We start from the raw sequence: 27,015 nt of genomic DNA, 5'->3' as shown, positions 1-27,015 counted from the left end.
TTATGATAAAATAACAGAAGTAAGACAAGAGAGAGAGGGGTGGGTTGATTGCATCTTCTTGGACTGCAAGAAGGCCTTTGACACAGTTCCTCACAAGAGATTAGTGCAGAAGCTAGAGCATCAGGCGCATATAACAGGAAGGGCACTGCAATGGATCAGAGAATACCTGACAGGGAGGCAACAACGAGTCATGGTACGTAATGATGTATCACAGTGGGCACCTGTGACGAGCGGGGTCCCACAGGGGTCGGTCCTAGGACCAGTGCTATTTTTGGTATATGTGAACGACATGACGGAAGGGTTAGACTCAGAAGTGTCCCTGTTTGCAGATGATGTGAAGTTAATGAGGAGAATTAAATCTGATGAGGACCAGGCAGGACTTCAAAGAGACCTGGACAGACTGGACACCTGGTCCAGCAAATGGCTTCTCGAATTTAATCCTGCCAAATGCAAAGTCATGAAGATAGGGGAAGGGCACAGAAGACCACAGACAGAGTATAGGCTAGGTGGCCAAAGACTGCAAACCTCACTCAAGGAGAAAGATCTTGGGGTGAGTATAACACCGAGCATGTCTCCGGAAGCACACATCAATCAGATAACTGCTGCAGCATATGGGCGCCTGGCAAACCTGAGAACAGCATTCCGACACCTTAGTAAGGAATCATTCAAGACACTGTACACCGTGTATGTCAGGCCCATACTGGAGTATGCAGCACCTGTTTGGAACCCGCACTTGATAAAGCACGTCAAGAAACTAGAGAAAGTACAAAGGTTTGCAACAAGGTTAGTTCCAGAGCTAAGGGGAATGTCCTATGAAGAAAGATTAAGGGAAATCGGCCTGACGACACTGGAGGACAGGAGGGTCAGGGGAGACATGATAACGACATATAAAATACTGCGTGGAATAGACAAGGTGGACAAGGACAGGATGTTCCAGGGAGGGGACACAGAAACAAGAGGCCACAATTGGAAGTTGAAGACACAAATGAGTCAGAGAGATAGTAGGAAGTATTTCTTCAGTCATAGAGTTGTAAGGCAGTGGAATAGCCTAGAAAATGACGTAGTGGAGGCAGGAACCATACACAGTTTTAAGACGAGGTTTGATAAAGCTCATGGAGCGGGGAGAGAGAGGGTCTAGTAGCAACCGGTGAAGAGGCGGGGCCAGGAGCTAGGACTCGACCCCTGCAACCACAAATAGGTGAGTACAAATAGGTGAGCACACACACACACACACACACACACACACACACACACACACACACACACACACACATACACACATATATATATATATATATATATATATATATATATATATATATATATATATATATATATATATATATATATATATATATATATCAGTAACAACACTGCGACTAACCGAGGACTCGAACCCGTGTCGTTTCAGCCCGCCTCATGATGAGAGAAAATTCAGACTCTCCAACCCACAGGACCACCCAGTCCTACGAAGATCACGCACCCAGCAGAACTAGGTGTTTTATAGTGATCCGAGGACATACGATGGTGTGAGTGCCTCAGGGCTAATTTCATTCTACTTCCCGTTTGGTGTACTAGCCTCCACGAGCAGTATATATATTATTGTAACCACGAACGAGTGGTATTTAATCAATAAGAACACTGCGACTAGCCGAGGACTGAAACTCTTGTCGTTTTACCCCACTTCATGATGGGAGAGAATTCGTCGTTGTCGTTTGTTCTCGGATAACGGTAAAACACCTAGCTCTGCCGGGTGCGTGATCTTTGTAGGATTGGGTGGTCCTGTGGGTTGGAGCGTCGTGAATTTTCTCTCACCATGAGGCGGGCTAAAACGACACGGGTTCAAGTCCTCGGCTACGCACAGTATTGTTATTGATTAAATGCCACTCGTTCGTGGGTGGTTACAATATATATATATATATATATATATATATATATATATATATATATATATATATATATATATATATATATATATATATATATATATATATATATATCATGTAATATTTTTGTAGTTTATAAGATAATCTTTCATTTCAAATCCTATAAAAAGTTGTTTTTAATAAAAAATAAAGACGATTTGGTGATGTTTGATCCTGTTGTAGTTTGCGTCAGTCGTGTCAGCTTTGTGGATTTGATACAGAGGATTTGGCTGATTTGAACCTTATCTGATTGATAGTTAACATGGCTTTCCTCTCGAAATGCTTGATCCACTTACTTCCAAGCGTTTGATCCACCTGTCTCTGATGTTTGGAAGAGTGTTTTTACAAGACCTCTCAGCCAGACGAAAATGTAGTTTCGAGAGTTCTTCCAAACACATTATATGTAATGTGTTATACTGTGTAATAATATATATATATATATATATATATATATATATATATATATATATATATATATATATATATATATATATATATATCAGCAAAAAGCTTGTTGTTTTTCTGCGTGTTTGTGTCTGTTTTTCTGCGTGTTTGTGTCTTGTTTTTCTGCGTGTTTGTGTCTGTTTTTCTGCGTGTTTGTGTCTGTTTTTCTGCGTGTGTGTCATTACAGAGAGAAACGGGGCAAAGCCAGCTTCCCCTTCCTTACAATGAATAGCTCTACACACGTTATAATGAATCCACAAATTAAAAGAACAAAACAAACAAGGGGAGGAATCCGGATTGCAGAGTCTCGAACGGGTATGATAACTCTCCTGTCTTGAGTGACGCCTTGATATTTTCTACCTCAAACACACCCTCAAAAAGGATGAGATTTGCATGGCTCGTCACCCACTATTTGGAGTGATCAGGTGTCGAGGCGTCTTTTGATTAATGCTGGATTTTCAATTAATTTCAATATGGATCTGGGCTTGGTAGCGAGTCCCCCTCCTGATCTTCAGTGTGATTTTTTATATTATATATAGAAATATGCATAATATAAATTATTCATTGGATATTGGATATACATATATATTCTTGTGAATTTATGAGTGGATAATTGTACAGAGTTTTGCATAATTATGGTGATTCTTATGTACAAATTCATGTGGTTATGTGATTCTTGTGTACAGAGAAGTATGTGGTTATGTGATTATTGTATACAGACAAGTATGTAGTCATGTGATTCTTGTCTACAGGCAGGTATGTGGTTATGTGATTCTTATGTACAGATACGTATGTGGTTATGTGATTCTTGTGTACAGATGTATGTAATTGTGATTGTTGTACACATACACGTATGTGGCCATGTGATTGTACACGCGTGATTCAGAGAGAACAAACTTAAGTCTCTCTCTTTCACGAAAAAGTTATTTAATTGAAATTATAATCGTGCTAATATATTAATTACGATTTCGTGTGGGATAATAAACGCGCTCAAGTACTTAAAAAAAAAAGCCGGTTCCATACTTTAATGCTAAAATCTCTCTACTTAATATAAGTAAGATTGTTGTTATTTTGGCTATATACGTTTTTCACACAAAACAGGACAAGTGTCTATCGACAGGTGTCTTTCACAACAAGTGAACCCTCCCCAGTTACACACAGTCAACACACCAAGTGTCTATCAACAAGTGCACATCTTGATAGTTAAGACACCTGTGCAACATCTGGTTATCTTTATTGGAGACGTTTCGCCATCTAATGGCTTTATCAATACAGATACTGTATTGATAAGCCACTGGATGGCGAAACGTCTACAATATTGATAACCCGATGTTGCACATGTCTTAACTATTATCTTGTCGGTATTGTATACCTGTCTTGCACAAGTGCCCATCTTGTAACCACACACACACACACACACACACACACACACACACACACACACACACACCGGGTTCTTCCTCATATTCTTTGAATATCTGTCTAGAGTCCACTTGCAGGAATTACACAATGCAAGTGGATTATAGGTAGATAATCAACAATTTATGAGAGAATTATTGTACATCTATGGGCCAAAAAATATGAGGAATCTAGTGTGTGTGTGTGTATTTACCTAATTGTACTCGCCTAATTGTGGTTGCAGGGGTCGAGACTCAGCTCCTGGCCCCGCCTCTTCACTGATCGCTACTATGTCCTCTCCCTCTCTGCTTCCTGAGCTTTGTCATACCTCTTCTTAAAACTATGTATGGTTCCTGCCTCCACTACTTCACTTGCTAGGCTATTCCACTTCCTGACGACTCTATGACTGAAGAAATACTTCCTAACGTCCCTGTGACTCGTCTGAGTCTTCAGCTTTCAGTTGTGACCCCTTGTTTCTGTGTCCCCTCTCTGGAACATCCTATCTCTGTCCACCTTGTCTATTCCCCGCAGTATCTTGTATGTCGTTATCATGTCTCCCCTGACCCTTCTGTCCTCCACTGTCGTCAGTCAGATTTCCCTCAACCTTTCCTTGTACGACATTTCCTTGAGCTCTGGAACTAACCTTGTTGCAAACCTTTGTGCTTTCTCTAACTTCTTGACGTGTTTGACCGGGTGTGGGTTCCAGACTGGTGCTGCATACTCCAGTATGTGCCTAACATACACAGTGTACAGTGTCTTGAACGATTCCTTATTAAGGTATCGGAACGCTATTCTCAGGTTTGCCAGGCGCCCGTATGCTGCAGCAGTTATTTGGTTGTGTGCCTCCGGTGACGTGCTCGGTGTTATGGTGTGTGTGTGTGTGAGTGCTTGCGTAAACAGCAAATCTCAATACTAGAAACACGCACACCACAACGTAGTGTCAGGCAACCACGTAGTGTCTGGTAGACAACCACGTAGTGTCAGACAACCACGTAGTGTCGGACAACCACGTAGTGTGTAATGTAGACAACCACGTAGTGTGTCTGGTAGACAACCACGTAGTGTCAGACAACCACGTAGTGTCGGACAACCACGTAGTGTGTAAGGTAGACAACTACGTAGTGTGTCTGGTAGACAACCACGTAGCATGAGAGAGAGAGAAGAGAGGAGAACGAGGCAGACAGTGTAAAATAAGCTTTAACACAAGTCGTTCCTTTAGACACTACACACAATGGTGACCCACCCAGCCGTGTCTAATGCACCTTCCGTCCTTATGGTCTCATTTAACGTACTGCTGCTCACATTCTTCCCCCGTATCTGACTCACGAAAATAAGTGCAAAGGAATGGCGTATACGATAGCGTATATATATATATATATATATATATATATATATATATATATATATATATATATATATATATATATATATACGTATATATATATATAGATATATATATATATATATATATATATATATATATATATATATATATATATATATATATATAATATATATAATGTCTTGCCAAATAAGTAAAACTGGTCAATTAGCAAGAACTCGTTTAAAATTAAGTCCTTTCTAAAATTTTGTCTTATACGTTTAAAGTTATATATTTTTTTCATTTATATTAATAAAAAAATTAATTTTGTACCAAAAGAACCTTAGGAAACTTACCTAACTTTATTATAACAAGCGCAATTTAATTTAGCCTAATCCAGCTAAATATGTTTTACATAAGTTTACAATATTTTCATAATAAACAAACACAAAGAAATATATTTTATTTCGGTAGATTCAGAATTATTTTTGTGAGCTTATTGCATACACAAATTTTCGGCAAGAATTGCGAACCTATTTAAGCCAAAGTCTCAGGTTTTACTTATTCGTCACGACATATATGTATCTATATTTGGTTTTTCTCTTTGTATTTCGTTATTCTTGTCTTTGTATTTTTGTTAATTTTCTTATTAATATGGTTGTTCTCCCACAGGTAAGTGTTGCTGCGAAGTTAGTCTTCGTCACCAGTGTGATGGTTGTGCAGGTAAGGCATCGTTATAAGATGTCATCAGTGTGATGGTTGTGTAGGTAAGGCATCGTTATAAGATGTCATCAGTGTGATGGTTGTGTAGGTAAGGCATCGTTATAAGATGTCATCAGTGTGATGGTTGTGTAGGTAAGGCATCGTTATAAGATGTCATCAGTGTGATGGTTGTGCAGGTAAGGCATCGTTATAAGATGTCATCAGTGTGATGGTTGTGCAGGTAAGGCTTCGTTATAAGATGTCATCAGTGTGATGGTTGTGTAGGTAAGGCTTCGTTATAAGATGTCATCAGTGTGATGGTTGTGCAGGTAAGGCATCGTTATAAGATGTCATCAGTGTGATGGTTGTGTAGGTAAGGCATCGTTATAAGATGTCATCAGTGTGATGGTTGTGCAGGTAAGGCTTCGTTATAAGATGTCATCAGTGTGATGGTTGTGCAGGTAAGGCATCGTTATAAGATGTCATCAGTGTGATGGTTGTGTAGGTAAGGCTTCGTTATAAGATGTCATCAGTGTGATGGTTGTGCAGGTAAGGCATCGTTATAAGATGTCATCAGTGTGATGGTTGTGTAGGTAAGGCATCGTTATAAGATGTCATCAGTGTGATGGTTGTGCAGGTAAGGCATCGTTATAAGATGTCATCAGTGTGATGGTTGTGTAGGTAAGGCTTCGTTATAAGATGTCATCAGTGTGATGGTTGTGCAGGTAAGGCATCGTTATAAGATGTCATCAGTGTGATGGTTGTGTAGGTAAGGCTTCGTTATAAGATGTCATCAGTGTGATGGTTGTGCAGGTAAGGCTTCGTTATAAGATGTCATCAGTGTGATGGTTGTGCAGGTAAGGCATCGTTATAAGATGTCATCAGTGTGATGGTTGTGTAGGTAAGGCATCGTTATAAGATGTCATCAGTGTGATGGCTGTGTAGGTAAGGCATCGTTATAAGATGTCATCAGTGTGATGGCTGTGTAGGTAAGGCATCGTTATAAGATGTCATCAGTGTGATGGCTGTGTAGGTAAGGCATCGTTATAAGATGTCATCAGTGTGATGGCTGTGTAGGTAAGGCATCGTTATAAGATGTCACCAGTGTGATGGTTGTGTAGGTAAGGCTTCGTTATAAGATGTCACCAGTGTGATGGCTGTGCAGGTAAGGCATCGTTATAAGATGTCATCAGCGTGATGGCTATGTAGGTAAGGCATCGTTATAAGATGTCACCAGTGTGATGGTTGTGTAGGTAAGGCATCGTTATAAGATGTCATCAGTGTGATGGTTGTGCAGGTAAGGCATCGTTATAAGATGTCACCAGTGTGATGGTTGTGCAGGTAAGGCATCGTTATAAGATGTCATCAGTGTGATGGCTGTGTAGGTAAGGCATCGTTATAAGATGTCACCAGTGTGATGGTTGTGTAGGTAAGGCTTCGTTATAAGATGTCATCAGTATGATGGCTGTGTAGGTAAGGCATCGTTATAAGATGTCATCAGTGTGATGGCTGTGTAGGTAAGGCTTCGTTATAAGATGTCATCAGTGTGATGGCTATGTAGGTAAGGCATCGTTATAAGATGTCATCAGTGTGATGGTTGTGCAGGTAAGGCATCGTTATAAGATGTCATCAGTGTGATGGTTGTGCAGGTAAGGCATCGTTATAAGATGTCATCAGTGTGATGGTTGTGCAGGTAAGGCATCGTTATAAGATGTCATCAGTGTGATGGTTGTGCAGGTAAGGCATCGTTATAAGATGTCATCAGTGTGATGGTTGTGCAGGTAAGGCTTCGTTATAAGATGTCATCAGTGTGATGGTTGTGTAGGTAAGGCTTCGTTATAAGATGTCATCAGTGTGATGGTTGTGTAGGTAAGGCTTCGTTATAAGATGTCATCAGTGTGATGGTTGTGTAGGTAGGGCTTCGTTATAAGATGTCATCAGTGTGATGGCTGTGTAGGTAAGGCATCGTTATAAGATGTCATCAGCGTGATGGCTGTGTAGGTAAGGCATCGTTATAAGATGTCACCAGCGTGATGGCTATGTAGGTAAGGCATCGTTATGTCATCAGTGTGATGGCTGTGTAGGTAAGGCATCGTTATAAGATGTCATCAGTGTGATGGCTGTGTAGGTAAGGCATCGTTATAAGATGTCATCAGTGTGATGGCTGTGCAGGTAAGGCTTCGTTATAAGATGTCATCAGTGTGATGGTTGTGCAGGTAAGGCATCGTTATAAGATGTCATCAGTGTGATGGCTGTGTAGGTAAGGCATCGTTATAAGATGTCATCAGCGTGATGGCTGTGTAGGTAAGGCATCGTTATAAGATGTCACCAGCGTGATGGCTATGTAGGTAAGGCATCGTTATAAGATGTCACCAGCGTGATGGCTATGTAGGTAAGGCATCGTTATCAGATGTCACCAGCGTGATGGCTATGTAGGTAAGGCATCGTTATAAGATGTCATCCGCGTGATGGCTATGTAGGTAAGGCATCGTTATAAGATGTCATCAGTGTGATGGCTATGTAGGTAAGGCATCGTTATAAGATGTCACCAGCGTGATGGCTATGTAGGTAAGGCATCGTTATAAGATGTCATCAGTGTGATGGCTATGTAGGTAAGGCATCGTTATAAGATGTCACCAGCGTGATGGCTATGTAGGTAAGGCATCGTTATAAGATGTCATCAGCGTGATGGCTATGTAGGTAAGGCATCGTTATAAGATGTCATCAGTGTGATGGCTATGTAGGTAAGGCTTCGTTATAAGATGTCGCTAAAATGGTGACCTAGTAGATGACGTTCACTATAGGTCACCCCCAAGAAAAAGTAACCCAGGTGGCAAACACTGCGTCTTAGACGTGACGTAAACACTGCGTCTTAGACGTGACGTAAACACTGCGTCTTAGACGTGACGTAAACACTGCGTGTTAAAGATTAGGGGATAAGACATGGACAACACTTAGGTATGTCTATTGGCGAAATGTATCGCCTACGCAGCAGGCTTCTTCAGTCGAATGCAGGTGAATATAACACTCAAGAGAGTAAAAGTAATATTGATAGGTCAGTCCCTCAGGCTGAGGGACTGACCTATCAAAATTACTTATTCTACTGCTCTCAGGGTTATATTTACCTCTATTCGACCGAGGAAGCCTGCTGCACAGCCGATTTATTTCGCCAATAAAAATAACCAAGTGTTGCCCATGACTTGTTCACACAAAATACTGATGAAAGACGAGACATTTCGCCTCCTCCCTGACCATTATCAAGTCGCAGTAAAGTTTCTCCTCACATTGAAAGGTTCGCTGTCAGTTGTGGTCATAGTGTGACTTATCAGACTTTATAAAGTCCCATAAAATTGATAAGACTTGTATTTAAAGGTAATGAGTTTTTTCTAGTTTCTAAGAATGTGTGTTCTAGTTTCTAAGAATATGTTCAAGTTTCGAAGAATGTGTTCTAGTTTCTAATGCGTATTCTAGATTCTAAGAATGTGTGTTCTAGTTTCTAATGCGTATTCTAGATTCTAAGAATGTGTGTTCTAGTGTCTAAGAATGTTCTTGTTACTAAGAATGTGTGTTCTAGTTTCTAAGAATGTTCTTGTTGCTAAGAATGTGTGTTCTAGTGTCTAAGAATGTTCTTGTTACTAAGAATGTGTGTTCTAGTTTCTAAGAATGTTCTTGTTACTAAGAATGTGTGTTCTAGTTTCTAAGACTGTTCTTGTTACTAAGAATTTGTGTTCTAGTTTCTAAGAATGTTCTTGTTACTAAGAATGTGTGTTCTAGTTTCTAAGAATGTTCTTGTTACTAAGAATGTGTGTTCTAGTTTCTAAGAATGTTCTTGTTACTAAGAATGTGTGTTCTATTTTCTAAGAATGTTCTTGTTACTAAGAATGTGTGTTCTAGTTTCTAAGAATGTTCTTGTTACTAAGAATGTGTGTTCAAGTTGTGAGACTTTATTTTTTAATTTACTCAAATATATATTTCTAGATTCAAAGAAATTTTTTTATTTTATAAGAATATATTCAGATATAAAAAATTATTATACACTATATTCTTTTTATATTAATGTAAATTATAAATTAATATAATTTTTAAATTAATGTAAATTATATTAGTGTTGGCGTAGGGCTTGATCCGAGGAGTTAGAGCTCCCAGCTCCCCTCCCTTGGATCAAAGGAATTCACGAAAAGTAAGATGGGAGAAAGGGTGGAAAAGGAAACGGATTTTAGGGAGAATAATGAAACGCAATTTAGGGAGAATAAGGAAACGTATTTTGAGGATAATAAGGAAACGGATTTTGGGGATAATAAATAAAAGAATTTTGGGGATAATAACGAAACGGATTTTGGGGATAATAAGGAAAAGGATTTTGGGGATAAGGAAACAGAAGGAAGATATCAAAGAAACAGGAGGTAGGGAGAATAAGGAATAAAGATAGGAAGAGTAAGAAAGCATGTGGGAGGGAAAGTAAAAAAAAAAACAGTAGGGAGAGAACTAAACAGAAAGCAGGGAGAATAAGGAAAGATGAGGGAGAGTAAGGAAACAGAAGGAAGAATACAGAAACAGATAAAAAGGAGAATAATTTAACAGGTGGGAGAGACGATAATGAAACAAATGAGAGAAGGGGTAAGGAAATATGTGGAAGGGAGAGTAGGGAAATAGGTGGAAGGGGGAATAAGGATACGTATGGGCGGGGATAAGAAGGAATTAGATGTCAGGGAGAATAGGGAAAAGAAAGAAAGGGAGAATAATGAAAAACGAGGGAAGGAGAGTAAGTGGAGTGAGGCGAAAGACACCGAAAAGAAAATGAATATTTAGAGCATACTGATAGAGATGATGGGAGGAAGATAAGAGTATAAGAGAAGGAAATGAGGAGAGAGGGAAAAGAAGAGAGATGATTTGGAACTGGGGAGGAAGGAATGAACATACTCTCCTTGCGTATATTTATTATCATTGATATTATATTTATGAATGATATTATGTATTTTATTAATATTGATGTATTAATATCATTCATATTATTATTAGGGAGGTTGTCAGGAGGCTGTGGGGGGGGGGGGGTGAAGGAGGCTAGCAGGAAATGAGAATTAAACGGAAGTGACAAGTGCCTGTAAACAAACAAGGGGTCACAACTGAAAGTTGAAAATTCGGATGAGTCACAAGGGTGTTAGGAAGTATTTCTTCAGTCATAGAGTTGTCAGAAAGTGGAACAACCTGGGAAGTGATGTAGTGTTGGCAGGATCCATACAGAGCTTTAAGTTGAGGTTAGAGTAAATTCGTGGAGCAGGGAGAGAGTGAACTTAGTATTGACCAGCGAAGAGACGGTGCCAGGACCTATGAATCGACCCCTGGAACCACATCTAGGTGAGTACAACTAGGAGAGTACACATAGCATCGCTGGGGGACAAGACAAGACAAGAGAGCTTACCCAGTGAGCTCCTGCATCACCAGGATCATGAGTTGTGCAAGTCCTGGATTATTGACCCTGTTGCAACAGTACTTAAGAATGAGAAGGATTTGTCTGTTCCTAAATCTTTCTCTCCTACCCTACCCCTTCCAGCAACCACCTTCCCTCCTACCCTACCCCTTCCAGCAACCACCTTCCCTCCTACCCTACCCCTTCCAGCAACCACCTTCCCTTCTACCCTACCCCTTCCAGCAACCACCTTCCCTTCTACCCTACCCCTTCCAGCAACCACCTTCCCTCCTACCCTACCCCTTCCAGCAACCACCTTCCCTCCTACCTTACCCCTTCCAGCAACCACCTTCCCTCCTACCTTACCCCTTCCAACAACCACCTTCCCTCCTACCCTACCCCTTCCAGCAACCACCTTCCCTCCTACCCTACCCCTTCCAGCAACCACCTTCCCTCCTACCTTACCCCTTCCAGCAACCACCTTCCCTCCTACCCTACCCCTTCCAGCAACCACCTTCCCTTCTACCCTACCCCTTCCAGCAACCACCTTCCCTTCTACCCTACCCCTTCCAGCAACCACCTTCCCTCCTACCCTACCCCTTCCAGCAACCACCTTCCCTCCTACCTTACCCCTTCCAGCAACCACCTTCCCTCCTACCCTACCCCTTCCAGCAACCACCTTCCCTCCTACCCTACCCCTTCCAGCAACCACCTTCCCTCCTACCTTACCCCTTCCAGCAACCACCTTCCCTCCTACCCTACCCCTTCCAGCAACCACCTTCCCTCCTACCCTACCCCTTCCAGCAACCACCTTCCCTCCTACCCTACCCCTTCCAGCAACCACCTTCCCTCCTACCCTACCCCTTCCAGCAACCACCTTCCCTCCTACCCTACCCTTTCCAGCAACCACCTTCCCTCCTACCCTACCCTTTCCAGCAACCACCTTCTTTCCTACCCTACCCCTTCCAGCAAACATCTTCCTTCCTACCCTACCCCTTCCAGCAAACACCTTCCTTCCTACCCTACCCCTTCCGGCAACCACCTTCCTTCTGCCTCAAAGAGCCTGTCGGATGAATGGGGTGAGGAGATTGACAGTAAAGCAGATTTGAAGGATTGGTACTCAAGAAAACTTGGAGGATTGGGTGAAATAAGTGAGGCTCGGTAAGATTTGTAAGGCCAGAAAGATTGAAGGTATTAACTTCGTGCATGACCTGAGAGCCTGAGGCAAAAGGGACCCCTCGAGGAACACGCTATCTGAAAGGTAGTGCCACTCGACGCTTCAAGGGGCGGTCCATGACCTGAATGTCTGAAGAAACTCCCGATGCCTTGATAACAAATATAGAAATCTGAAGGAATGTGCCTTTGGAAGGCAGGCTTTAAAGTACTTAGAAGGAATCAGTGCCGGGTTGAAGACATGTGGATTAATGCCAGGCGATGTGAAAGCTTGAAGGCCTCGAGCCAGAGGATAAACACATTACTCAAAGACCTGAAGGAAACGAGGAAAGTGATCAGTGAAAGGAGGATCGAACCTCCAACACTTCTAGTGCTGAATAATATTTCTGACACACACACACACAATTATATATATATATATATATATATATATATATATATATATATATATATATGTCGTGCCGAATAGGTAAAATTGGTCACTTAGCAAGAACTCATTTAAAATCAAGTTCTTTCTAAAATTTTCTCTTATACGTTTAAGGATATATATTTTTTTCATTTATGTTAATGTAAAAATTAATAATTTTGTACCAAAAGAACCTTAGAAAGCTTACCTGACCATTTATAACAAGCGCAATTTCATTTAGCTTATTCCAGCTAAATATATTTTAGATAAGCTTACAATAATTTAATAATAAACAAACACATTGAAATATATTTTTTTTTCGTTAGGTTCAGGATGATTTTTGAGAAATTATTGCATACAAAAATTTTCACTTGCCTTATTCGGCAATACTACATATATGCTCGTTCTAACTGAAGAGTTAAGAGCGACTACCGTAGCACTAGATTTTGAAGCACTAGATTTTGAAGATTTTGGGCTAAATAAAAAAAAAAAAAAAGGCTCAATACCGTCACTGGAACGATACACAAATAACCCGCTCAAAGTCACACTGTGACTTTGTAAATGGTCCAAGTCGGACCGAAACGTCGTCGTAAACTCCTCTATTCTATGTGCGGGTTATTTATGTATTTTGGGTTACTATTTCAACATCAGACGTAGGTGGTAATGGACACTAGACCGAGGCAAGTTTTAAGAGTCTGAAGGATTGTGGCCACTAGATCTACCAAAGATTTGGAAACCTGATAGACTGATGCCGCTAGATCAACACAAGCCTGAGAAGCCTGGAGGATTGGAAGCACAAGATCAGCCAGAGATTTGAAGGTTGTAACCATTGCGGGCCACTAGTTACACACACAGCTTCAAAACTTTGTGGATTTGACGACTTGTTGAACCCATAACTGAGAACCCATAGAAGTGAGGCAATTAAACCCAAACCAGACTTGTAAACTTGAAGGACTTAAACCTGAAGGACTAAAACCTGAAGGACTGACACCAGTAGACTGATGCAAGACTTTTTAGTCCGAAGACTCACTACTACGAAATCTTTGAGACTGAACTGGAAGACCTGACCTATTGTCTCGACACCAGACTTAAAGACTTAAAGGATTAGAGGAAATTATTCGATATAAAACTGAAGACAACAAATATAATTTGAAAACAATCTGTTGCCAGTGATGCTATCGAGGGGTCTTTGAGGGTTGTGTTTTAGTGAAGGGTCTTTGAGGGTTGTGTTTTAGTGAAGGGTCTTTGAGGATTGTGTTTTAGTGAAGGGTCTTTGAGGGTTGTGTTTTAGTGAAGGGTCTTTGAGGGTTGTGTTTTAGTGAAGGGTCTTTGAGGATTGTGTTTTAGTGAAGGGTCTTTGAGGGTTGTGTTTTAGTGAAGGGTCTTTGAGGGTTGTGTTTTAGTGAAGGGTCTTTGAGGGTTGTGTTTTAGTGAAGGGTCTTTGAGGGTTGTATTTTAGTGAAGGGTCTTTGAGGATTGTGTTTTAGTGAAGGGTCTTTGAGGATTGTGTTTTAGTGAAGGGTCTTTAAGGATTGTGTTTTAGTGAAGGGTCTTTGAGGGTTGTGTTTTAGTGAAGGGTCTTTAAGGATTGTTTTTGTGAAGGGTCTTTGAGGATTGTGTTTTAGTGAAGGGTCTTTAAGGATTGTGTTTTAGTGAAGGGTCTTTAAGGATTGTGTTTTAGTGAAGGGTCTTTAAGGATTGTGTTTTAGTGAAGGGTCTTTAAGGATTGTGTTTTAGTGAAGGGTCTTTAAGGATTGTGTTTTAGTGAAGGGTCTTTAAGGATTGTGTTTTAGTGAAGGGTCTTTAAGGATTGTTTTAGTGAAGGGTCTTTAAGGATTGTGTTTTAGTGAAGGGTCTTTAAGGATTGTTTTTGTGAAGGGTCTTTAAGGATTATGTTTTAGTGAAGGGTCTTTAAGGATTGTGTTTTAGTGAAGGGTCTTTAAGGATTGTGTTTTAGTGAAGGGTCTTTAAGGATTGTGTTTCAATGAAGGGTCATTAAGGATTGTGTTTTAGTGAAGGGTCTTTAAGGACTGTGTTTTAGCGAGGGGTCTTTAAGGATAGAGTTCTTGTGGGGGTCTTTTTGGACTATGTTCTTGTAAGTTGCCAGATAAAACCGAGACATAAGAAAGCTCTTTTTCTTGATTTATATTGTTGAATGTTGTTGCTGTGATTGTTGTAGTTATGGTGACTGTTATGGTTGTGATAGTGGCTGTTTGTATTTGTTTTGCTGTGGTTGTTACTTTTATCTGTTTTCTTGTTGCTGTTATTTAAGCTGATTGTTATTGTAATTAATCATACAGGTCGGGTCGAGGCCCGAGACGACTACTCCTGTGTCGTCCCCTTCTTTGTTAACAAACTGGCAAGGGCTCTTGATCCAAGTGTTTGTATTTGCCCTCGACTTTGAGGCAACCTCGTTACTTCAAATTACCACTGAGCTGCATTGCCCCTACACATTTAGCGCTTCCTCGCGGACATAACAATCTAGACGATGTATTAAGTGACCTTGTTAAATCCCAGGCTTACAGATAGAGCTATCTTTAATCTAGGTACTATGCTTCTGGGTAAATATTTTTGTGCTAATTTGTCTAATGCTCTGGCCAAACTTTGAAGTGAAGAGAGATAGGAAGATAACTCTAATCTTATCTACGTGTAGAAGCTTATAGGCTTACTCATGTTAAATGGAGTGAGGGAGAGAGGAGTAGAGAGAGAGGAGGAGAGAGACAGAGACTAAGGCCCTTGCACCTCCATTATCTCTCTCCCTCGAATACACACTGAGGAATCTATCTTTTAGCTGGAGTGTTGGACCTCAAGACGAGAGTAATTCGTGCACATGCATTATTCATATCTTCGAAAGGAGTGCCTGGATTTGTCAGCCTGTGTTGTTGAAGTGTGTGTGTGTGTGTGTGTGTGTGTGTGTGTGTGTGTGTGTGTGTGTGTGTGTGTGTGTGTGTGTGTGTGGTGTGTGTGCGGGCGCGCGCTTGCCTTTATATAGTAGCAGGGATCGAGTGTGTGTGTGTGTGTAATCTAATTATCTATTTGTAATTGCCTTTTGTGTATATAGTATGTATATAAACTGGTAAAATCGGTCAGTTAGCAAGAACTCGTTTTAAAATTAAGTCCTTTCTAAAATTTTCTCTTATACGTTTAAAGATATTTTTTTTTCATTTATGTTAATGTAAAAATTAATTCTCTACCAAAAGTACCTTAGAAAACTTACCTGACCTTATTATAACAAGCAGAATTCAATTTAGCCTTATCCAACTAAACATATTTTAGATAAGTTTTCAATAATAAACACAATTATATATTTTTTTTTCATTAGCTTCAGAAGGATTTTTGCGAAATTATTGCATACACAAATTTAGCTTGCCTTATTCGGCAAGAAGAGCATTACTATTTAAGCCAAATTAGCAAGTTTTACTTATTCGGCACGACAAATATATATATATATATATATATATATATATATATATATATATATATATATATATATATATATATATATATATTATATATATATATTAATGAAATTAAAAAACTTGTTTTCACTTCATGAAAGAGGAGGTAAAAAAGGCAAAATAGTAAAAGGTAGGTTGTTTTCCCGCTGCCCAGGTAACAGCAGAGAGCACTCTGTCCTGTAAAACTTTTTACTATCAAAAATTAGACATGATAGGACAGCCTTTGACGCAGCTGCCGACATGCTTCATCCAAAATGGTTTGTTTAATTTTTTTTTGTATTTTTTTTCCATTTTTTATAAAAAAAACTTCACATGAAAGACTTCCCTGTCTTTTCATTATTATTATTATTATTATTATTATTATTATTATTATTATTATTATTATTATTATTTATTTTTATTTTTTTCCTTTTAATTCAAGACAGAGGAACTGAACACCGGCTTCCGGGCTTAGGGACTGTTTACCTCATCTTCTGTCTATGTTTAGTTCTGTAAGGCTGAAGGACTGATTACCTCATTTTCTACTGCCTTTTGTATATGGTTGTACCGGGATGAGGGACTGATTGCCTTATATTCTGTCGTCTGTGTATAATTCTGCAAGGGTGAGGGACGAATTACCGTATCTTTTGTATTCTCTGTAAAATTCTACCGGGCTGAGGGACTGATTACCTCGTCTGTCTTTTGTGTATACTTCTACGAGACTGAGGGACTGATTACCGTGTCTGTATTCCGTGTATAATTCTACCAGGCTGAGGGACTGATTACCTCGTCTGTTTTCTGTGATTACTGATTACCTCGTCTGTTTTCTGTGTATAATTCTACCGGGCTGAGGGACTGATTGCCTCGTCTGTTTTCTGTGTATAATTCTACCGGGCTGAGGGACTGATTACCTCGTCTGTCTTTTGTGTATACTTCTACGAGACTGAGGGACTGATTACCTTGTCTGTTTTCTGTGTATAATTCTACCAGGCTGAGGGACTGATTACCTCGTCTGTCTTTTGTGTATACTTCTACGAGACTGAGGGACTGATTACCGTGTCTGTATTCCGTGTATAATTCTACCAGGCTGAGGGACTGATTACCTCGTCTGTTTTCTGTGTATAATTCTACCGGGCTGAGGGACTGATTACCTCGTCTGTCTTTTGTGTATACTTCTACGAGACTGAGGGACTGATTACCTTGTCTGTTTTCTGTGTATAATTCTACCAGGCTGAGGGACTGATTACCTCGTCTGTCTTTTGTGTATACTTCTACGAGACTGAGGGACTGATTACCGTGTCTGTATTCCGTGTATAATTCTACCAGGCTGAGGGACTGATTACCTCGTCTGTTTTCTGTGTATAATTCTACCGGGCTGAGGGACTGATTACCTCGTCTGTTTTCTGTGTATAATTCTACCAGGCTGAGGGACTGATTACCTCGTCTGTTTTCTGTGTATAATTCTACCGGGCTGAGGGACTGATTACCTCGTCTGTCTTTTGTGTATACTTCTACGAGACTGAGGGACTGATTACCTTGTCTGTTTTCTGTGTATAATTCTACCGGGCTGAGGGACTGATTATTCAATTTTCTAGTATCTTCTCATGTCTCTGTTTTGAACTGATGAAGGACTGGATGGCGAAACGTCTTCAAATAAAGACACCCAGGTGTTGCACACGTTTCTAATTCTTCGTCTTGTCGGAATTGTTTACCACTAATATAATATCTTCTAGTGTTTTTTTTTTGTCATCGATGAATAATGCAACGTTCCGCCCACACAGTGGGCTTGATCAGGTCACAAACACATCTGAATTGCTTACAAACCCAACAGATAAACGAGGAAGACACGTAGCACCTGACTGTTTAATCTGGTCTCGTCTGATTTATTCATCAAGACTCATGGATGGAACACTTGTCCAGCCGTCCTGCTCCACCTCTGTTAGTGTGACTTTGTCAATGGTCCAAGTCGGACCGAAACGTCGTCGTAAGCTTCTCTCTTTTATGTGCGGGTTATTTGTGTAACACTTGTCTAGGCTGAGGTACTGATCACTTCCAGCTAATTCTCCTTGTCTTCTTGCGTCTCTAGCTAATTCGTCCTGGCTTAGGGACTGATCATCTCAAACTACTGCACTGTGTCTTATACCATCTGAGGCATTACTCTATTGGATTGATAAAACCACTGGTTGGAGAAACGTCTGAAGCATTGTTCTCTGTATTGGACTGATAAAACCACTGGTTGGAGAAACGTCTGAAGCATTGTTCTCTGTATTGGACTGATAAAACCACTGGTTGTCGAAACGTTCCCATAAAGATACCCAAGTATCGTTCCTGTCTCGCTCATCCAGCGTAAGCTTGTAAATAAAATAACTGCTACAATGTATCTCGTGTTTAAACCACAATAAAGTTAAATAGGTTAGAATTATAACAAGCCATAGTAATAAGATTTAAACTTTAAACTAGGACACTGCGCCAAGATCAAATCAATTCTAGACGAGAATGTGACCTGCTTACATCATACTAACGCTGTTTTATCCTAGCTTGGATAATCTGATTTAGAATTAGAAAAAACACTAGCATAGAAGGCTGCCTGGTTTATGGTTATGAGGTCCGATAAAACCTGTCTTCTAATTAAGGGAAAAATCCCCAATCACCATAAATTTTTGGCCAGGGAAAATCCTGACCTCCGCAATGAGAGCACCGCCGAGCTCATTCGTGTGTGGCATTAACATTATATGAATGAGCACTTGTGAGCCCGAATAAGCTCCCATAAGAACATACGCTGGACTGCGCGTATATACGCCAGATAACTGGACTGACCCAGGTTATCGTTAAGCACTTGATAATTCAGAAGATAGGGCAAAACCTCTATTTTGCGACGTTTCATCCGTAGATCTTGTATATTTTGCGACGTTGAACCCACAGCTGAAGTATTTTGCAATGTTTCACCCGCTGTGGAGCGGGATTTATAGGGTGTGGAATTTTCTTTATAATATTACCATAATTGTTAATATAATGTAAATGTTAAGTGGTAATGTAAATATGGCGTTTTAATGGTAGTTAAACTACCGAACTACTTGAGGAAGCGAGTGAGTTGAAGATGGAGACACTTATGCAACATGTGGAAATCTTTATTGAGGAAACGTTTCGCGCCACAGTGGCTTCATCAGTCCAATACAAAGCGGAAGGTGTAAGGAGAGGAGTGGGATGTAATCAGTCCCTCAGCCTAGAGTCGATGTGTTCAGTCCATTAATCTTGTAGAATGTACAGCATAGGGCTGAGGGACTGATTACCTCAAACTCCTCCTCTCCTTGCACCTTTCTTCTTTGTATTGAACTGATGAAGCCACTGTGTGGCGAAACGTTTCCTCAATAAAGATTTCCATATGTTGCGTGTCTCAATCTACAACTAGTCGGTTCTCAAAACCATTCACCACAAGCGAGTGCTTCCGAGTGGCGGAGGAAGTGTTAGGTAAGGTTCGTCAGGAAACGGGACAAGTGTTTCCTGACGCGGGTCTTAGATGGTTGTGTAGATGGCAAAGTATTGTTGGTGACACGGGTGTGGAAGGTTGACTGCTGGTCGTCTCGGCTCTTTATTTGACCCCAGGGAAGAGGTCATAAAAGAAAACAGAATCTGAGGAGTGCTGCCCGGGTGGCCGTTTTAAGAGGTAGTGTTGGCTCTCTCAAGGAATTTGGAAATCGGCCGAATCTTCGTATGAGATTAATTAAAGTGTAATAGAAGTAGTATCGTCAGAAATTGATGAAGTTGACACCATAAGTAATGTACACCTCCCACTGCATTAATTTTCACTGCAGGTATGTTAATTTATATTGGCTAACAAGAATTACCTACCGAAAGGGAGGCGTTAGGATATAACGCCAAAATCTTAATTTGGCGAGTAATCTTAAACGTCCTTTATACTTTTCTAATCATGTAATTAATTTGTATTTATATAAAATTACCCAAACAAATTACTCAGGCCAAGTAAATGATATTATAATATACAGTCCACTTATAATTTGTCAGTGTTACTGGCATAAATTTTCCAATAATATTAAGAACTATAGTTTCTGATAATTTAAAGTACTAACGTGTGAGATATGATGAACCGAGAAGGTGGACACGAAGGAGGGACATTGTGACCTGGTGACCTTAAAGACCCACTTGACTTCGAGCTGCATCAGTATCAGTAAGTGTAAACTGTTTGATATATCAAAGTTCTTCATAATTATGCGGGTGGAATGTTAATTCAGGACACTGTAAAATTTACCCACATAATTTCTCACATAGGGTGTTTATAGGGTTTTTGATATATCCGCTCTTCGACTTAGTGATAACGATATGCGATTCACCTCTCCCTCGTTCTCTGGAAGGGAAGGGGGTTACGACCCCTTCGCTTTACCCAGCAAGCTAGCAGCATTACTTGGCAGCATAACCGTCTGGCTTCATATCGCCTAGCAGCATAACTACCTAGCAACATAATTACCTGACAGAATAACCACCTAGCAACACAACTGTCAAGCAACATAACTACCCAGCAACACTACCTAGTAACACAACTTCCCAGCAACATAACTACCTAACAGCGTAACTACCCAGCAACATAACCTAGGAACATCCCACTCTATTTTTTGTCTCAGCTCAACCTTCAAGACACATCAATTAACCAAGTAATCAAGAAGTTAAAGTTTTAACGGACAATGATTATCTACACACACACACACACACACACACACACACACACACACACACACACACACACACACACACACACGAGATAAATTACAGAGAGGAATTGACAAGGTGGAGAGGGAGAGAATGTTACAAAGATGGGACACAGCAACAAAGGGACGCAACTGGAAGTTAACTCGGATGAGTCATAGTGGTGTTAGGAAGCGTTTCTTTAGCCTTAGATTTGTCAGGAAGTGGAGCAATCTGGAGAGAGAGGTAGAGGAGACAGGATCCATATTTGCTTTAAGAAGAGGCACGATAAAGCTCTTGGAGCAAGGAGAGAAGGTCGCTAGTAGCGATCAGCGAAGAGACAGGGGTAGGTTGCTGTGAATCGACCCCTGCAACCAGGAATAGGTGAGTACACACACACACACACACACACACACACACACACACACACACACGGAGGTAAAATACAATCGGAGAGGCTCCACAGAGTTAGCGACCACACAACACTGTTTCGAACACCATGTGAAAGTAAACATTGAGAGAAACATAGCAGGAAGGGAAAATTCGACTTTAGAAGAGGAACCTTCACATGTATGAGACAATTCCTGAATGAAGAGAAGTAGGAAAAGAAAGTGAAATGGAGTACGTAGCTGGAAGTGCCGGGAGGCGGAGGAGAAATTCCCACCCGTGAGTACAGGAGTTGAGAAGAGAGTTTGTGATTGACTTGACTTAAGAAATCGTAATGACACGATTGCAAATAAACCATACCCCCGGCCGGGATTGAACCCGCGGTCATAGAGTTTGTGATTCATCCACAGGCGCAGACACATAGAAGGCAAAGGAACAACAACGTGAAAAATTATAGAAGGCAAAGAATACAGGATAAATGAAAGGGTATTGAAGAGTCAGACACGAATAAACACGGGTGAAGGTATTGACATAACATGGAAAGCCATATTTGAATCAAAATTGTTATAAGAACATAAGGAACACTGCAGCAGGCCTACTGTCCAATACTAGGCAGGTTCTTCTCAAACTTAAACCCACTAACAAAAATATTTGCCTAACCCATTTTCAATGCTACCAAGAAATAAACTTTGGTAACTTTGTTAACTCGTGTATAAATACCACTCAGATCCAACCCCCTCTCACTCGCAATAACAATCATATTATAAAGACGGGAACAGGAAAGAATCGGGTAATAAAATTGATGAAAGAAGGAGAAAAGTTCACATGAAATGACCAGGAACTTGGCGAGAAACTAAAAGAACTTTTAAGGAGAATATTTCGGAGTAAGTAGCGACATTACCACAGAGTCTAAGAAAAAGAATACACAAGCGAGTACTGGACACTACACAAGGTGGAGAGGTGAAAAAAGCATTGGGGAAGGATCTCTCTTCGTGGGTTCAGGAGTCCGTGAAGCCCTAGCCAAATTCTTGCATGAAGTCATTTGATACAAGGCAACAACTGCCATAGACGTGGAAGACGGTGCATGTGATCTCATTATGTAAAACACAGGACAAACAGGTATATACTGACACGCATATTATGTAAGGTTTTATGGTAAACAGAAGAGTGGAGCATCAGGAAAGTAACGAACGAGTTTACACACACGCACACACACAGAATGAATGTATATGGGAAAAAGGGTTAATTAAAGGTCACAATCTGCCTTAAGGGGTTGACTGCTTTATTGTTGAGCTCTTGATGAGAGGAATTAGTTATCCCCTCTTATTCTGTCCTTTCAAGGTCGTCAAATTCTTCTCTTTGTTCCAGGATAAGTCTTGGTTGCAAACCTTTTGTGCTCTAACCATACCACGGGCGGGATTTGAACCCGCGGTCAGAGAGTCTCAAAACTCCAGACCGTCGCGTTAGCCACTGAGACTCTCTGACCGCGGGTTCAAATCCCGCCCGTGGTATGGTTTGTTTGCAATCGTGTCATTACGATTTCGCGAGTCTTTTGTGCTCTGTTTATCTGAACGTGTTTTATCACGTAGATTGGCTGGTCAGTGGGGTTTAAAGCCTATCTACTACACGAGGATCATTAAAACTGCATGTAATCTGTTCACACTTGTCAAGATTAATCACTTAAGAAGGAACTGAAGTAGCCTCCAAAGGCATACACTTCTTGGGAGCGGTATAATTTATATTGACCCTTTCATACGTGGTGTATGGTGTCCTAAACGTTTCTTTGTTCATGTTCCTGAATGCTTTTTCTCGAATTTCTCCTATGTGCTGCAAATGTTATCCGGTTTGTGGGTGCCTCAGATAATATGTTTGTGGTAATAAAGACCCATCAGGTCATTTTCACTCTGTTCGTCATTTTTTCTTCTCTAGACTATATTCCATTTCTGGTCTCTTGTTTTTTTTCCCTATCTGCACCATGAATTTACTTGTATTGCATTCTATAAAGTGACGAATATTGTATTAATGATATACAATCCCATAAAGTTAATAAGACACGTGTACAACACTTCGATATCTTTTTTTTCTCACAAATTTTATAAGCTATGAACTGTTATCCTACCTCAGTTTATTTCAAAGCTCAGCCTTGTCTAAGATATAATACTACTACCCCCAGGATGCCACCCACACCAGCCGATTAACATCCAGGTACCTACTTACTGCTAGGTGAACAAGGGCAGCAGACTGAAATAGCCTGCTGTGCTGGCGAAACCTTTCGTCAATAGAGAACCCATTTGTTCAACGTTTGCATTATTCACATGCCATTTGTTTGATTAGTTTTTAGCGTATTTAGGTAATCCTGTAATATTTGTATGCCGTGCCGAATAGGTAAAACTGGTCAATTATCAAGAATTCGTTTGAAATTAAGTCCTTTCTAAAATTTTGTCTTTTATCTTTTATGTTTAAAGATATATTTTTTCATTATTGCTAATGTAAAAATTAATTTTGTACCAAAAGAACCTTAGGAAACTTACCTAACCTTATAATAAGCGCAATTTAATTTAGCCTAATCCAATTAAATATATATTTTAGGTAAGTTTACAATAATAAACACAATGAAATATATTTTTTTCGTTAGGTTCAGAATGATTTTTGCGAAATTATTGCATACACAAATTTTCACTTGCCTTATTCGGCAAGACGAGCTTTGCTATATATAAGCCAAAATCGCAAGTTTTATCTATTCAGCACGACATATATATATATATATATATATATATATATATATATATATATATATATATATATATATATATATATATTCATATATATATATTCCGTTCATTTCAGCCGGCTACAGCAAACCCTCAATTCTTTTGTTTGGAGAACATGAAATTCTCTCATCAGAAGGTGTTCAGCGGGGTGACCCACTCGCTCCACTTCTCTTCTGCTTGGCAGTAAGAGAACTAACTTCCAGCCTACGCAGCGAGCTCAACATCTGGTACCTGGATGATGGCACTCTGGCAGGTACTGAAGAGTACCTCGTGGGGGACCTACAACTGGTGAAAACACAGGGAGAAGACTTGGGACTCATCCTCATTCCCTCCAAGTGTGAAATCATCACAGCAAACCAGGAAATAATCAATGCTGTGCGAAGAATTCTCCCAGAAGTCTCTACTACCACTCCGTCCAACAGTACCCTCTTGGGAGCACCGCTGGGTCACCAGGCCATCGACACAGTCCTCAAGGACAAATTGAATGACCTGATGAGAATGGAGGAGAGAATAAGCAATCTTGATGCCCATGATGCTCTGTATCTCCTCACAAGGTGCCTTACTTTTCCAAGACTCACTTAGTTCCTCAGGTGTGCACCCTCTTTTGACAACCCAACACTTGACGAATATGACGCACACCTGAGGTCAATCCTTAAGAAGGCACTGAACCTGTCACTAGAGGATCAGCAATGGGATCAGGCAACCCTCTCAGTACGACTGGGAGGTATAGGGGTGCGCAAAGCAACGCATGTTGCTTTACCTGCTTTTCTGTCTTCGTGTTTGGCTTCCAGTGCATTAGTCAAGAAGATTGTTCCCGAACGCTTGAGAGACATGGTAGGAGCTCAAGACCCCAGGTTTACTGAAGCAGCTATTCGGTGGGACACCCTTACAGATTCCTCCAGTAGACCAGCTCCTCCCAAAGAACACAAACAGTCCCACTGGGACAAACCGATCATGGAAAAAGTCGCCAACACAATGCTCTCCAACGCCTCAGGAAAGGACAAAGCTCGTCTCCTGGCAGTGAAGGCACCACACTCAGGAGATTTCCTGTTTGCTGTTCCCAATTCCTCCTTGGGCACTCGACTAGACCCACAGGCCATTCGGATTGGTGTTGCTCTTCGCCTAGCCGCCCCCATCCTCACCGAACATAGGTGTATTTGCGGCAGGGCGACAGCTGATCAATTCGGACTTCATGGTCTCGTGTGTCACACAGCAGAAGGGAAGTATGCCAGGCATGAGGAGGTCAATGACATAAAGAGAAGCCTCGCCACAGCCCGTTGCCCAGCTCAACGGGAACCCCAAGTGCAGAGGTCTGACGGAAGTCTAAAGCGTCCTGATGGAGCCACTATGCTACCTTGGAAGGATGGAAAGCAGATTGCCTGGGACTACACATGTGCCGCCACATTGGCAGACACCTACTTGCCATACTCCGTAGTGGAAGGGGGTGGAGCTGCCAGGGAGACTCAGAAGATCCGCAAATATGAAGACCTTCCCCCTTGCTATAACTTCATTCCAATAGGGTCGGAGACCATTGGAGCATGGGGCAAGTGTGCTCTAAAGTTCCTCAAAGAGCTAGGTGAAAAGCTCATCATAGAAACCAAGGACCACAGGGCGACTAGCTTCCTCTTTCAGAGACTCAGTGTTGAGATCCAGAGAGGAAATGCCTGCAGCATTCTGGGCACGCGGCCCACCGCCGGGGAGCTGGACGAAGTATTCGAGATGTAGCTCTGAGTTACCTATGTTGTTTTACTTTGTATCATATTTTTGTGAATGTTTTGTCAATGTATTTTGTCTTTAAATAAAATATATAAATATATAATATAGGGGTGGTAGGAGAAAATTCTCAAACAGCTTCAGGGAGAATCTTGAGTTTTCCCTGAAGCAAGTTTATTCTTTTCTCTGAGGATGAGGGTCCCTATAACAGTTCTAGAGGTGATACCTCCCTATATTTTATATTATTTAAGTATATAATTATATATGTTATATATATATATATATATATATATATATATATATATATATATATATATATATATATATATATATATATATAATCTCATTTTTAAATTACTAACCATCTTGCGGTCATCAGTATTTAGAGGACCGACCATATTTATTGCAAACCACAGGGTCATTAGTCGAGGCTAATGACCCTGTTATGCTAATTTGACTATACCACCCACAAGAGGAGCGGGTTAGTTGTTTCAGTCCCCTAGGCGACTCTGGTAGTTAAATTACCGAGGAAGGGGACAGGAGTATTTGCATGAAATTTGCCAAGTATTTTGGGTTAATGGAAATGGGAAAATAATTAGTGGATGGGAGCAACCCATTTTGGGTCAGTTTTTTTTTTGTGTGGGGGGGGTACGTTTCACTAAAAGTCAATTTCTTTTACCTTTTCAAAATATTTTGGATAAAATGTATTTTTAAGTCTGGTTAAGTTAACGAGGTTTTGGTGAACACTGGTTCAGCCTAAAGTAGGCTAAGTTAAGTTAGGCTAGATTTGGCTAAACTAGGCTAAGCTAAGCTAGGCTAGGTTAAGCTAGGCTTGATTAGGTAAGGTTAATTTAGGCCTGATTAGGTTACGTTAGGCTGTGTTATATTAGGCTAGGGTTGGTTAAGGTAAATTAGTTTAGGATAGGCCAGGCTAGGTTAGGTTACGCCAGGCTATATGTTACGTTAGGCTCGAGTTGGTTAAGATAAGTGTAGGTTAGGCTAGGCTAGGTAAAGTTTGGCCAGGTTATCTTATGTTAGGCTAGGGCTGGCTAGGTTACGTAAATTTAGTAAAACCTATATTTAACCTCAAACGGATTAAAAAACTTCTGGTATACGTCTGGCAATAAGATGGCCATGCAAGAACCTTCAACTTACAAAACTGTAAGTTGGTACCCCTCAAAGGAGGTTCCTTGATGCTGGTGAGAGGATCTCGATCTGCTGAACTGGATCTGT

Source organism: Cherax quadricarinatus, chromosome 87, assembly GCF_038502225.1.
Source record: "Cherax quadricarinatus isolate ZL_2023a chromosome 87, ASM3850222v1, whole genome shotgun sequence".
Lineage (NCBI taxonomy): Eukaryota > Metazoa > Arthropoda > Malacostraca > Decapoda > Parastacidae > Cherax > Cherax quadricarinatus.
This window is presented reverse-complemented; position numbering follows the sequence as displayed.